At 46.0% G+C, this 12,938-nt stretch overlaps 1 protein-coding gene across 3 annotated transcripts in view; it reads right to left on the bottom strand.

Moving 5' to 3' along the window:
- The window catches only part of rab5a (RAB5A, member RAS oncogene family), a 43,607-nt gene extending 31,966 nt beyond the window's left edge, over positions 1–11,641 (bottom strand). The window contains exon 1 of one of the 3 annotated variants that reach the window (XM_033051015.1): positions 11,486–11,641. The gene's annotated coding sequence lies outside the window, so the exon portion shown is untranslated. Of the gene's footprint in view, positions 1–7,405; positions 7,533–11,292; positions 11,311–11,485 lie in introns of those variants that run through there. The other 2 variants (XM_033051023.1, XM_033012133.1) reach the window with 2 other exon arrangements.
- Between the last annotated feature and the right edge of the window lie 1,297 nt (positions 11,642–12,938).

Genomic DNA, 12,938 nt, shown 5'->3' with positions numbered 1-12,938 from the left:
CGCTAGACAATTTGTCTGACCGTTCTTTCAGTGTGCAATCTGCTATTAATCTGCCATCCTATCTTTATAGGCTGCAGGACGGCGACAGAGCACTTATTCTGGCGATCCCCGGCAAGGGACCCCAGGCACCGCGATGCAAAGTCCATGCCACGCCCGCGGCTAGAATCTCCTCAGTCCGCGGCTTTACGATGTTATTAGATTAGATTAGATTAGATAGCCTTTATTGTCATTCAGACCGAAGTCTGAACGAAATTGCAGCAGTCATACATACAATACAATACAATAAGAAACAACAATAAACACATATTAACATCCACCACAGCGAGTCCACCCAGCATCTCCTCACTGTGATGGAGGCAAAAGTCTTAGGTCTGCAGTCTCTTCCCTCCGCGCTGAGGCGATACCCCACCGGGCGATGTTAAAAACTGTCCCGCGGCTCAATCACCGCGCCCCGGGGTGGTCGAAGCTGCCGCCCACCAGTCCTGCTGACACAGCCGCTGGCCCGCGGCCGAACCCCGGACTCAGGCCACCACCGCCAGAACACCGTCCCAGCCACCCTCACGTGAGTATCGTGCCGTCTTCAGCCTCGGGCTGGGCCGCCCCGACATGGGCGCCGTACCTCCCTCGGGCTGGGCCGCCCCGACATGGGCGCCGTACCTCCCTCGGGCTGGGCCGCCCTGACTTTATAGTCCGCAGGCCAGTGGTCAGAGCACTTCTTCTGGCGATCCCCGGCAAGGGATCGCCCCGCTCCGCGATGTTAAAGTCCGTGCTGCGCCTGCTGCTGAAGCTCTGGGCCAGTCTCCGAGAAAGGCACACCAATCCGGTTGTTAGGCTGCAAGGGGGGGCGAAGGTGCTACAAAGAGAAAAGTCGCATCTCCGTCGAGGTAAGTGACTGAAAACGGTTTCCCCCTATTCCCCCCCCACCACACCCACACTAAAACATACATTTAGACATACATTAGACATTTAAAAAAACCAAAAAAATTGGAAAGGATGAACACGCTGCTGGCGAGGCTACCGGCTCGCGGAGCCACCCATTTGGTCCATATCCCTCCAAACCTGTCCTATACATGTTGTACCTATCTAACTGTTTAAATGTTGGGATAGTCCCTGCCTCAACTCCCTACACCCACCACCCTCTGTGTGAAAATGTTATCTCTCAGATTCCTATTAAATCTATTCCCCTTCACCTCAAACCTGTCTTCTGGTCCTCGATTCACCTACTCTGGGCAAGAGACACTCTGCAGTGACCTGATCCATTTCTCGTGATTTTATACACATCTATAAGATCATCCCTCATCCTCCTGCACTCTAAGGGATAGAGTCCTAGCCTACTCAACCTCGCCCTATTGCTCAGACCATCTAGTCCTGGCAACATCCTCGTAAGTTGAAACTTTGAGGATTTAGGAAATAGGAGCAAAAAAAAAAACTAAGCAGCAAAAAGGTAGGACTGAGGGAACAGTGTGCTGAAAACAATGTTCCAAGATGACCATAAGGTGAGACTGTATAATTAAGTTGGGAAAGCAGGTATTTATTTGTGCAAGGTACAGAAAATAGAGAGAAGAGTACAGGTACAAGATAATGGCAAATTGAGGATTCAGGCAAGTCAGCATCTGTGAAGGAAATGGTTAGGCGATATTTCGGGTTCAGACCCTCCTCAGGAAAATTGAGGGGCTGATTGATGAGCAGGGGAAATGTTTGAATGGCTAGCACTGAAGAAACAATGGTTGTTAGAAGAATTAATGCACGTCACAAATTTAGTTTGCAGATGAATACTGGAGAACAGGCGCAGGACAATTCCACTCTGAATGAGTTGAATGGCACATTAAGACTGGAAGCTACTCTGGGCCTCAAAGCCAATGAATGAAGAAAAATGGATCAAGACCATTTAAAATTGTGGAACACTGTAACTGCACTAAAAGGTCATGTAATAAAATATCAAAGCCTGAAAAATGAGCAGAACATGCAATATAAGAGTGCACAGTTCATTTTCAAAAGAAGAAATATGGGAAGACATAAAAACATGACAAAATGCTGGAGTAACTCAGCGGGGCAGGCAGCATCTCTGGAGAGAAGGAATGGGTGACGTTTCGGGTCGAGACCCTTCTTTAGACTGATTGATGCAAGCATGTTTTCTGTGAAGGACCGAAAATTATCATGATATGGCCATAGCATAGGTCGTTATTGCTATTGGTACAGAAACACATTCGCCTCCCACATAATTTATCCACAACACAATATGCAGGTTGCAAGGAAATTTCTAAAGACATTTTATGATAATAGCTGTTAAAACCGACTATACACATCTGAGAGGTTAAACATTACACTAACTGTCAAGAGATGGTCAAAGGACATAACTGCAGCAAATGTTCTTTTGGTAATATGTTTAAAGGTGTCAAAACACCACATTATCGGACATTCAGATTAGATGTATGTGTTGTGAACAACAATGAAGATGCCCAGTTTGTACGCACCAGATTAAAAATGTTTTTATTGATAAACGCTGTTTCCATCATTCCCACTTCAGAATTAACGTTAAAATTTCAACTGAAATATCTCCTGACCAAATTTGTGATGTATATGTCCGACTGTAGAAGTCTTTATTCATAATTTATGTGTAAAGAGTTGAGATACTGTCTTACAATTTTGCTGCATGTCATTGTGGGATATATGTCTTGATTGGTGAATGTTTAGTTTGTTACTTTATTTGAAGCAAAAATAATATGTGAATGCTTCATTGAGTATAATTCCGACTGGTAACTACGCACTTCATCCGACCACATTATCGCACGCGTCATGCAAAACATCTTAAATGACCACCTAAATTGTCATTTGGCAACCTAAAAAGCTGCCAAGGTTGCCCGACTGGCAACAGGGAAAAAAAGTTAAGCGAGAGCCCTGACATTGGTGCAGCTAGTTGGACCTGCTGTCCCATGGCCCCACAGACCTGGGTTTAATGCTATCCTCTGGTGCTATCTGTTTGGAGTTTAGTTTACATTTTCTCCCTGTGACTGGGTGATGTCTGGGTGCTCCGGTTTCTTCTCGCATTCCACAGAGTTGTGGGTAAATGGACTAATCGCACACTGTTAATAAGCGAGTTTGGTATTCCGTAAAATGCAAGGAATCATGGGATTTGTCAATGTTTCACGTGTTCACAATTTAATTAATCCATCTTTATGGATTAAAACAAATAATAACATTGGGAATTAAAACACATTTGATTGCATTCCGTTATCAAACATAGTCAATGTTCGCTCTGAAGACATTTCCAGGACAATAGGGTCAGGGAGGAGTGTGTGTGTGTGTGTCAGGAGAATTAATGCGAGGTGGATAGGGTGATGATCAGCGCAGGGAGCACAGGGGATGTCAGTGAGGACTGAATAGAGGCGGGAATGGGGATCAGTGCGGGATGTAGAGGAGGGGTCCCAGGATAAGGGGGGGGGGGGGGGGGCGTACGAGAGAGAGAGTGAGAGAGAGTGAGTGAGTGAGAGAGAGAGAGAGAGTGAGAGAGGGCGAGGAAGGAAGGTCAGCGCTCCTCAGACAACATCGCCCCGCTGCCTTGGCCGTTGGGAACTCCTCACCATAGCCAACAGCAAGGTGCAGGGCCGAGCGGTGCAGCTCAAAGATCCTATAGCTATAGTATCTTTGGTGCAGCTGCTTCAGACGTGACGGAGTCGAATGACGGGTTCCGCACAGCAGCAGCAGTGGCCTCGACAGCGGCTCCATCTCCTCCTCCTCCCTGATAGCGGCCGCTGCTTGCAAACCCGCTAACGGCGATAACCGCTTTCAAACCAAACCCTCCCGCACGCCGAGGCCTACTCCTCCCTCCCTCCTCCCGCCCCGGCGTGCGGGAGGATTTTTTTTTCTTTTTTAAGTGCCGTTAGCGGATTTGCAAGCAGCGGCCCTTATCAAGGCGGGCGGGGTGCGGGAGGTGGTGATGGAACCGCTATCGCGGCCGCTGCTGCCGCTGTTCGGGGCCCGTCATTCGCTCCGACCCTTCGTCACCACGCACCTAGTATCTTTCCCACGCAATACAGCCATCACTGCCGACACAAAACACCGCGTTCCTTTTCTCCAGCGATGCTGCCTGACCCGCGGAGTTACTCCAGTTTTTTGTGTCTATCTTCGGTACAAACCAGTATCTGGTTGCCAAGCCGGGCAAAATGACTCGGTGTTTAGGTTGCCCGGCGCTTTGAGTGGTCTGTGGCACCCGGGCAACCGCTAATTTCGAGCCCTGAATGTGCCATCCTTGTGTCTTAAAGAGCAACATAGAAACATAGATAGGTGCAGAGGTAGGCTATTCAGCCCCGTCATTCAATATGATCATGGCTGATCATCCAAAATCAGTACCCCGTTCCTGCTTTTTCCACATATCCATTGATTCCGTTAGCCCTAACTCTCTCTTGAAAACATCCAGTGAATGGCCTCCACTGCCCTCTGTGGCAGAGAATTCCACAGATCCACAACTCTCCAGGTGAAAATGTTTTTCCTCATCTCAATCCTAAATGGCCTACCCCTTATTCTTAAACTGTGACCCCTGATTCTTGACTACCGCAACATCTGGAACATTTCCCCTGCATCTAGCCTGTGCAATCCCTTAAGAATTTTATATGTTTCCACAAGATTCCCTCTCATCCTAAATTCGAGTGAATACAAGCCACAGTCGACCCTTTCTTCACTGCCTCCTGTACCTGCATGCTTACTTTCAGTGACTGATGTACATGGACACCCAGGTTTCATTGCACCTCCCCTTTTCTCGACCCTAAACATCGCCCATTCCTTTTCTCCAGAGATGCTGCCTCATCCGCTGAGTTACTCCAGCATTTTGCGTTTACCATTCAGATAATAATCTTTCTTGTTCTTGCCACCAAAGTGGATAACCTCACATTTATCCACATTATACTGCATCTGCCCACTCAACCAACCTATCCAAGTCACCCTGCAGCCTCACAGCATCCTCCTCGCAGCTCACACTTCCACCCAGCTTTGTGCCATCCGCAAACTGGGTAGAATACCACAAAAAAAAGTTAATTGTCGTCAAAACATTTTTTCATTCTTGCAACATGACTGCTTTACTTCCAACATTTGGGCAGCACAGTGGCACCACTAGTAGAGCTGCTGTATCACGGTGCCAGAGAAACCGGGTTTGATCCTGATCTTGGGCGCTATTTGTGTGGAGATTGCACGTTTAGTTTATTGTCATGTGAACAGAGATACAGTGAAAACCAGCCGAAAGACTCTATATGATTATAATCGAGCCATGCAAGTCCCGTAAAGTCTGATTAAAGATTGTGTGAGGGCCACACTGTACAGACACATGATAAAGGGAACAATAATAAGTTCAATGAAATATAGTATGAGGGCCTCCAATGAGGTAGATAGTAGATTGTAGCACTCTCTAGTTGTTGATAGGATGGCTCAGTTGCCTGAAAACAGTCATGAACAGATAACAGGGGTTGGACAGGCTAGATGCAGGAAGATTGTTCACGATGTTGGGGAAGTCCAGAACAAAGTTTAAGGATAAGGGGGAAATCATTTAGGACCGAGATGAGGAAAACATTTTTCACACAGAGAGTGGTGAATCTCTGGAATTCTCTGCCACAGTAGGTAGTTGAGGCCAGTTCATTGGCTATATTTAAGAGGGAGTTAGAAACATAGAAACATAGAAATTAGGTGCAGGAGTAGGCCATTCGGCCCTTCGAGCCTGCACCGCCATTCAATATGATCATGGCTGATCATCCAACTCAGTATCCCGTACCTGCCTTCTCTCCATACCCTCTGATCCCCTTAGCCACAAGGGCCACATCTAACTCCCTCTTAAATATAGCCAATGAACTGGCCTCGACTACCCTCTGTGGCAGAGAGTTCCAGAGATTCACCACTCTCTGTGTGAAAAAAATTCTTCTCATCTCGGTTTTAAAGGATTTCCCCCTTATCCTTAAGCTGTGACCCCTTGTCCTGGACTTCCCCAACATCGGGAGCAATCTTCCTGCATCTAGCCTGTCCAACCCCTTAAGTTTCTATAAGATCCCCTCTCAATCTCCTAAATTCTAGAGAGTATAAACCAAGTCTATCCAGTCTTTCTTCATAAGACAGTCCTGACATCCCAGGAATCAGTCTGGTGAACCTTCTCTGCACTCCCTCTATGGCAATAATGTCCTTCCTCAGATTTGGAGACCAAAACTGTACGCAATACTCCAGGTGTGGTCTCACCAAGACCCTGTACAACTGCAGTAGAACCTCCCTGCTCCTATACTCAAATCCTTTTGCTATGAAAGTTAACATACCATTCGCTTTCTTCACTGCCTGCTGCACCTGCATGCCTACTTTCAATGACTGGTGTACCATGACACCCAGGTCTCGCTGCATCTCCCCTTTTCCTAATCGGCCACCATTTAGATAATAGTCTGCTTTCCTGTTTTTGCCACCAAAATGGATAACCTCACATTTATCCACATTATACTGCATCAGCCAAACATTTGCCCACTCACCCAGCCTATCCAAGTACCCTTGCAGTCTCCTAGCATCCTCCTCACAGCTAACCCTGCCCCCCAGCTTAGTGTCATCCGCAAACTTGGAGATATTGCCTTCAATTCCCTCATATAGTTAGATGTGGCCCTTGTGGCTAAAGGGATCAGGGGGTATGGAGAGAAGGCAGGCACAGGATACTGAGTTGGATGATCAGCCATGATCATATTGAATGGCGGTGCAGGCTTGAAGGGCCGAATGGCCTACTCCTGCACCTATTTTCTATGTTTCAATATCAGTTTCACATGCGTTTTCGCACTTCTGCACCTCTTGCCTGATGTGAGGGGGGAGTGAGTGGGGTGAGACCTGCCCTTGATTATGCTGGTGGCCTTGCCGAGGCAGTGTGAAGTGTAAATGTAATAAATGGAAGGGAGGTTGTTTGTGTGATGGTCTGGGCTGTTTAGTTTATTGTCATGCATACCAAGGTACAGCGAAAAGCAGAAGGACAATGCATGATTACAGACGCATGATAAAGGGAATAATATTTAGTGCAACAATAAAGTCCAGTGAAGTCCAATGAAAGTCAATGAGGGCCTCCAATGAGGTAGATGGTAGCTCAAGACCGCTCTCTAGTTAGGATGGCATAATTGTCTGCTAACAGCTATGAAGAAACTATCAGTTTTGCATGCATTTTCACACTTATGCACTTCTTGCCTGATTTGGGAGGGACGTCCTTGATTATGCGAGTGACCTTGTGAAGCGTGAAGTGTAAATGTAATCAATGGAACGGAGTTTGTTTGCCTGTTACTTTGGGCTGCACCCACAATTCACTTGCGATCTTGGATAGAGTTGTTCTCAAATCATGCTGTAATGCATCCTGATAAAATGCATTCTACGGAACATCTGTAGAAGTTGGGGACATGCCGAACTTCCTTACCCTGCTAAGGAAGTAGAGGTGTTGTATTGCTTTCTTGGCCTTTGCTTCGATATGGGTAATCCACGACAAGTTACTGGTGATATTTACTCCTAGAAATGTCGCCCTGTGACCGTCTGAACCTCCTCCCATTTCCTCTCACATCCCACAGACGTGCGGGTTTGTAGATTAATTGGCTTCTGTAAATTGCTCCTAGAATGCATGGAGCGAGAAAATGGAATAACAGAACCAGTGTGTACAGAGGAGTGGACTTAGTAGGCTGAAGGGACTCTTCCCATGCAGTATTTCTAAACTAATTAGCGCATTGACTAGACTTTGAGAAATGCCCAATCTGCCTCAGAATCATCAATTATTCTAGTTAAACTTTACAAAACTAAAGTTTGAACGTCTAATTAATTTTGAACAGACATCAATTTCCTTTACGGGACAAATTACCAACCATAGACTATGCAGATGCAAAAATGGTTGGCATGGACATGGTAGGCTGAAGGACCCGTTTTTATGCCATACGACTATGACTAACCGGCTTCATGTTAAAAGATGTTTTAACAAATAATAATAATAATAATAATAATAATAATAATAATAAATACTTTATTGATCCCTTCAGGAAAATTCAGATGTCCAGAAGCCCCCAACCAACAAACCCACAGATTCAAAACGAACGCAGACAGAAAATACATAGACTACAATGTGGACACTACCTGAGAGCAATAAATACTTAAAAAGACCAATAATTAACAGTTAAAAATTAAAAATTGCAAAATGCATCCCCCTACAGCCTAGCGGTCCGAATTATAAAATCTAATGGCTGCAGGGGTGAAGGATCTCCTGAACCGCTCCGTTCTACAGGGCAGGGAGAGGAGCCGGTTGTTGTTCCGAGTGCTCTTTTGACTCTCCAGAATTACATGGAGGGGATGCCCGAGGTTTTTCAGGATGACCTGCACCTTGTGCCTCATACGCCTCTCAAGCACATCCATCCCAGAGTCTACTCTCCCCTCCAGCACTGAGCTAGCTCGTTTAACCAGTTTGACCAGCTTCTTGTTGTTTTTTGCACTAATGCTGTTGCCCCAGCAGACAACAGCATAGAAAATAACACTTGCAACCACCGTGTTGTAAAACATGTGCAGCATATCATTACACACATTGAAGGATTTGAGCCTTCTGAGGAAAAAGAGTCTGCTCTGGCCTTTTTTGTAGAGGAAGTCAGAGTTGACAGACCAGTCCAGTTTGTTATCAAGGTGCACTCCAAGGTATTTATATGTCTGCACCACCTCAATGTCAGCCCCTGCAACGTTGACCGGCTGAAGGGGGAGATTGGACCTGCCAAAGTTAACCACCAATGATATCTACTTTAACAAAGTCAGTACAACATTTGATTGAATGAATGAATGAATACGTTTATTGTCATTGCACAATACTGTGCAACGAAATTCCATTACATCTCCTCCGGTTAAAAAAACACAAACACGACAACCATTGACACATATGTACACTTATTAGTAAAATAATGAATAAGTATTTAAAAAGAATTTAAAAGAATTTGGCGGCATTTCTTGGAATTACATTTTGCTTCCCTGTTGGAATTAAGCTCTTTTATCGCACATGGGTAGAAACTATTTTTAGTTTTCAGAGTCCTGAATCGCCTCCCAGAGGGTAGCAGAGTGAAAAGGTGGTTGGCAGGGTGGGATGTGTCCTGCTTGATATTTGTGGCCCGGCGCAAGCATCAGGCCCTATATATATCATCCAAGGAGGGCAGTTGAGCGTTTGTAATGCTCTGTGCAGTTTTTATAACTCCCTGCAGCGCCCTCCTCTCAGCCACAGTACAGCTAGCAAACCACACCAGGATTCCATAGGAGAGGATACTTTCCACGGCGCATCGGTAGAAGGACAGCAGCAGCGGCTGTGAGACGTTTGCTCTCTGCAGAGACCTCAGGAAATACAGCCGCTGCTGTGACTTCTTCACGAGAGTGACGGTGTTCAATTGCCATTTGAGGTCCTGGGAGATGTTTATTCCCAGGAACTTAAAGCCAGTGACTCTCTCCACCATGTCTCTTTTGATGTATAAGGGAGCAGGTTCCTCTCTCCTCTTCCTCCTGAAGTCAACGACCAGTTCTTTTGTCTTTGATGGGTTGAGTACCAGGTTGTTTTTGGTACACCAGACAGTCAGTTTTTGGACTTCATCCCTGTAGGCAGACTCGTCGTTGTTGTTTATCAGTCCCACCACAGTCATATCGTCCGCAAACTTGATGATCCTGTTTGTACTGTGTGCTGGTATACAGGCATAAGTGTATATTGTATACAAGATGGGACTCAGCACACAACCTTGTGGCGCTCCTGTGCTGAGCGTCAGGACTGGGGAGTAATTGGACCCCATCCTGACAGTCTGTGGGCGGTCTGTTAAAAAGTCCTTAATCCATCCGCATGTGTTTGCATTAACACCCAGATCAGACAGTTTGTCCATCATTCTGCTGGGGATGATGGTATTAAATGCAGAACTAAAATCTACAAATAACATCCTCACATATGAGCCAGGACGTTCCAGATGTGTCAGTGCAGAATGTAGAGCTATGTTGATGGCATCCTTCGTTGACCTATTTGCTCTATATGCAAACTGATGCTGATCCAGGGTGGATGGGAGTGAGGACTTAATGTGGGCCAGGACCAGCCTGTAAATTCTGTAAGTTTTAAATCGTATACTCTATTCAACAACTTTGAGACCATATGTTATTCCTTAAATTACATATGACCATTCAAAATCAAATCCCAGATGCTCAGTAAAGAGCCTATTCCAAAGGTCACCTGAGGGCTCCCATTTCCTCAAATGTAAAACAATTGTCACCATACATTTTTAAATCTGTACATTAGTTTCCACAAGAAAAACAACTAAAATATCAGTTTGGAAATGGAAAACCAATGTAGTAGTGTAACAATTTTCATTCTTCTACTAATTCCACAGTGAAGTGTTGAAGAGTAAATCCCTATATCAAAAAAAAATCAGTACATTGAGGAAGTTATGGGGATACACAGGATCACAAAAAGAAACTAGATGGGGACGTGACTATTTTGAACTTCCAAGTAGTTCCAAGCAACCCAATTATTTGGAATAAATTAAGTAATCATAATGAGGTGGTCTTAGTTTGACGACTATAACATAATACCCGTTTCTGCATTTTCAGATGTCTAGCGTTCCTTATTGTATAATGGCAGAACACATTAATCCGAAGTTTTCAATTAATATCACATGTAAACATCTCCATGCCAAATTATAAGACGTTGACATTTTCAACAATGCATAAAATTGAACTAATTCGGACAATTTCACTTCAGTACATTCAGGCACTTAATTTATTCATTTGATGGATGCGGACGTCATTTTCGCTTTGATAAGATTTTTTTTAAATCTCGCAGATAACTCACAATTAGGTTTAAAATAGCCGATCGGATACACCGGGTTTTTTTTGTGACATACGTTAACTTACTTGTGTTTAAGTTCTGTTTAATCCCTTGCGTTTAATTAATGAACAATATGCATCGAAACGACAACATTTGAGACTAAACCTCTGCCTGGCTAACTGGATTAGAAACACCTTTCTCTCCCCTCTTCCCGTTTACGGATAAAAACCCTCCTGGCAGCCGAAGTTGTTTTAATTAATTAGTAACTAAAAAAGCCAAGGAGTCTGGCTCCAGTTGCGCCGCTGACGTCATTCCTGACTTGCAACAAAAACACTCGGGCCCAAGGCGGCAGCGTCGGCCCTGGTCGTGGCCCTAACCTGACTCACCCCTGGCCCGCCGGCAGCATTCACCCGACTCACCAGCGCACCGGAGCGTCCTCCCCCAGTCATCCATCCACCCACCCACCCACAGTGACCTCCACTCTCCCCACTTGCCGAGCCCGAGCCCGAGCCCGCCCCTCTCCACCGACGAGGCTACGCAGCCGGGAGACGCCATCTTGGGTTTGCAGATACAGCGAGTTTAATGCGAGTCAGGAGAGGGCTGCGGCTCCTCTTCACCCACAATGTACACAAACCCCACCGGCTTGCAGTAACAGCTTAAACGACAGCCTCCCTGCTGGGAGCTTACCAGCTGAAGTAGGCGCTGCGCTGCGCTGTCCGTCCGGCCGGTTGCGCTCTCCCTCCCTCCAGCCGAGGGCTTTGACATTAATGGGCGTCCAGCGACTGCCCGAGCGCAGCGCCGCGCCGCACAACGCCCGCCCGCCCGTCGCTGCCGCCGCCGCCGCCTCCTGCACCGGAACTCATTCACGCCGCATCACCGCCGCGTCCGTCAGCTTCCGCCCGGCCCTACACACGCCCCCGGCTGCGCCTCTCTCTCGCTCTCGGCCCATCCCCACCCTCTTCTGCAGAAGGCCAGAGTCGCCCCAAGAGAAGAGAGCAACAAACGAAACCGCTGCTCTATAATCTTTGCCCCAAAGTGCTGGAGTAACACAGCCGGTCAGGTATCTCTGGACTACCCATGTTCTTCAAAGATGCTGCGTTACCCGCCGGGTTACTCTGGCACTTTGTGAAAACCAACAACAACCAAGTTGGGATGGAAGAAGGGGAACTTAGAGAAACATATACAATTCTTAAAGGATTGGACAGGCTAGATACAGGAAAAATATTCCCGATGTTGGGGGAGTCCAGAACGTGGGATCACAGTTTAAGAATAAGGCGAGGCCATTTAGGATTGAGATGAGGAAAACTTTTTCACCCAGTTGTGAATCTGGAAATCTCTGCCACAGTAGGCAGTGGAGGCCAATTCACTAATTGTTTTTAAGAGAGAGTTAGATTTATCTCTTAGGGCTAAAGGAATCAAGGAATATGGGGAAAAAGCAGGAACGGGGTGCTGATTTTTGATGATCAGCCATGATCATATTGAATGGTGGTGATGGCTCGAATGGCCTACTCCTGCACCTATTTTCTATGTTTCTATCTGCAGTTCCTTAATAGACACAGAATGCTGGAGTAACTCAGCAGGGCAGGCAGCATCTCTGGAGGCAAGGAATGGGTGATGTTTCGGGTCAAGACCCTTCAAACATTTCGTATGCAGCTCCTTGTTTCTACAGAGAGGAGCAACTGGTTTGGGAGATCAGAACAAAACTCAGATAATCTAACTCGCTCTAAACTCCAGTGCCTGGTTATCAGATTTCCTGGACAATTGGATATTATTCTAAGATAGATACAAAAAGCTGAAGCAACGCAGATGGTCAGGCAGCATCTCCAGAGAAAGGTGACATTTCGAGTCTATGCCCTCCTTCAGACTGAAAGGGGAGAGGAAACCAAGATATATGTAAAGGTACCTAGAGCAAATTAATAACAGAAATGCAACGGCAGATCAAAGCCAGCATTGATGATCAAAGAAAGGTGGAGCTCATAATGGTCCAATGTTGTCTCTGAGGAAGGTGTTAACGAGTAATACAAACAGAGAAACACAGCAGGACGGCAGTGAACAACAAGTGACAGTACAACGACTGGGGTTGGAGCTGGACCGAGAAAGAGAGGGGATGCAATATAAATTATTATTCAAACTGCTGGGT

Source organism: Amblyraja radiata, chromosome 2 (genome assembly GCF_010909765.2).
Source record: "Amblyraja radiata isolate CabotCenter1 chromosome 2, sAmbRad1.1.pri, whole genome shotgun sequence".
Taxonomy (NCBI): Eukaryota; Metazoa; Chordata; class Chondrichthyes; order Rajiformes; family Rajidae; genus Amblyraja; species Amblyraja radiata.
This window is presented reverse-complemented; position numbering and strand designations above follow the sequence as displayed.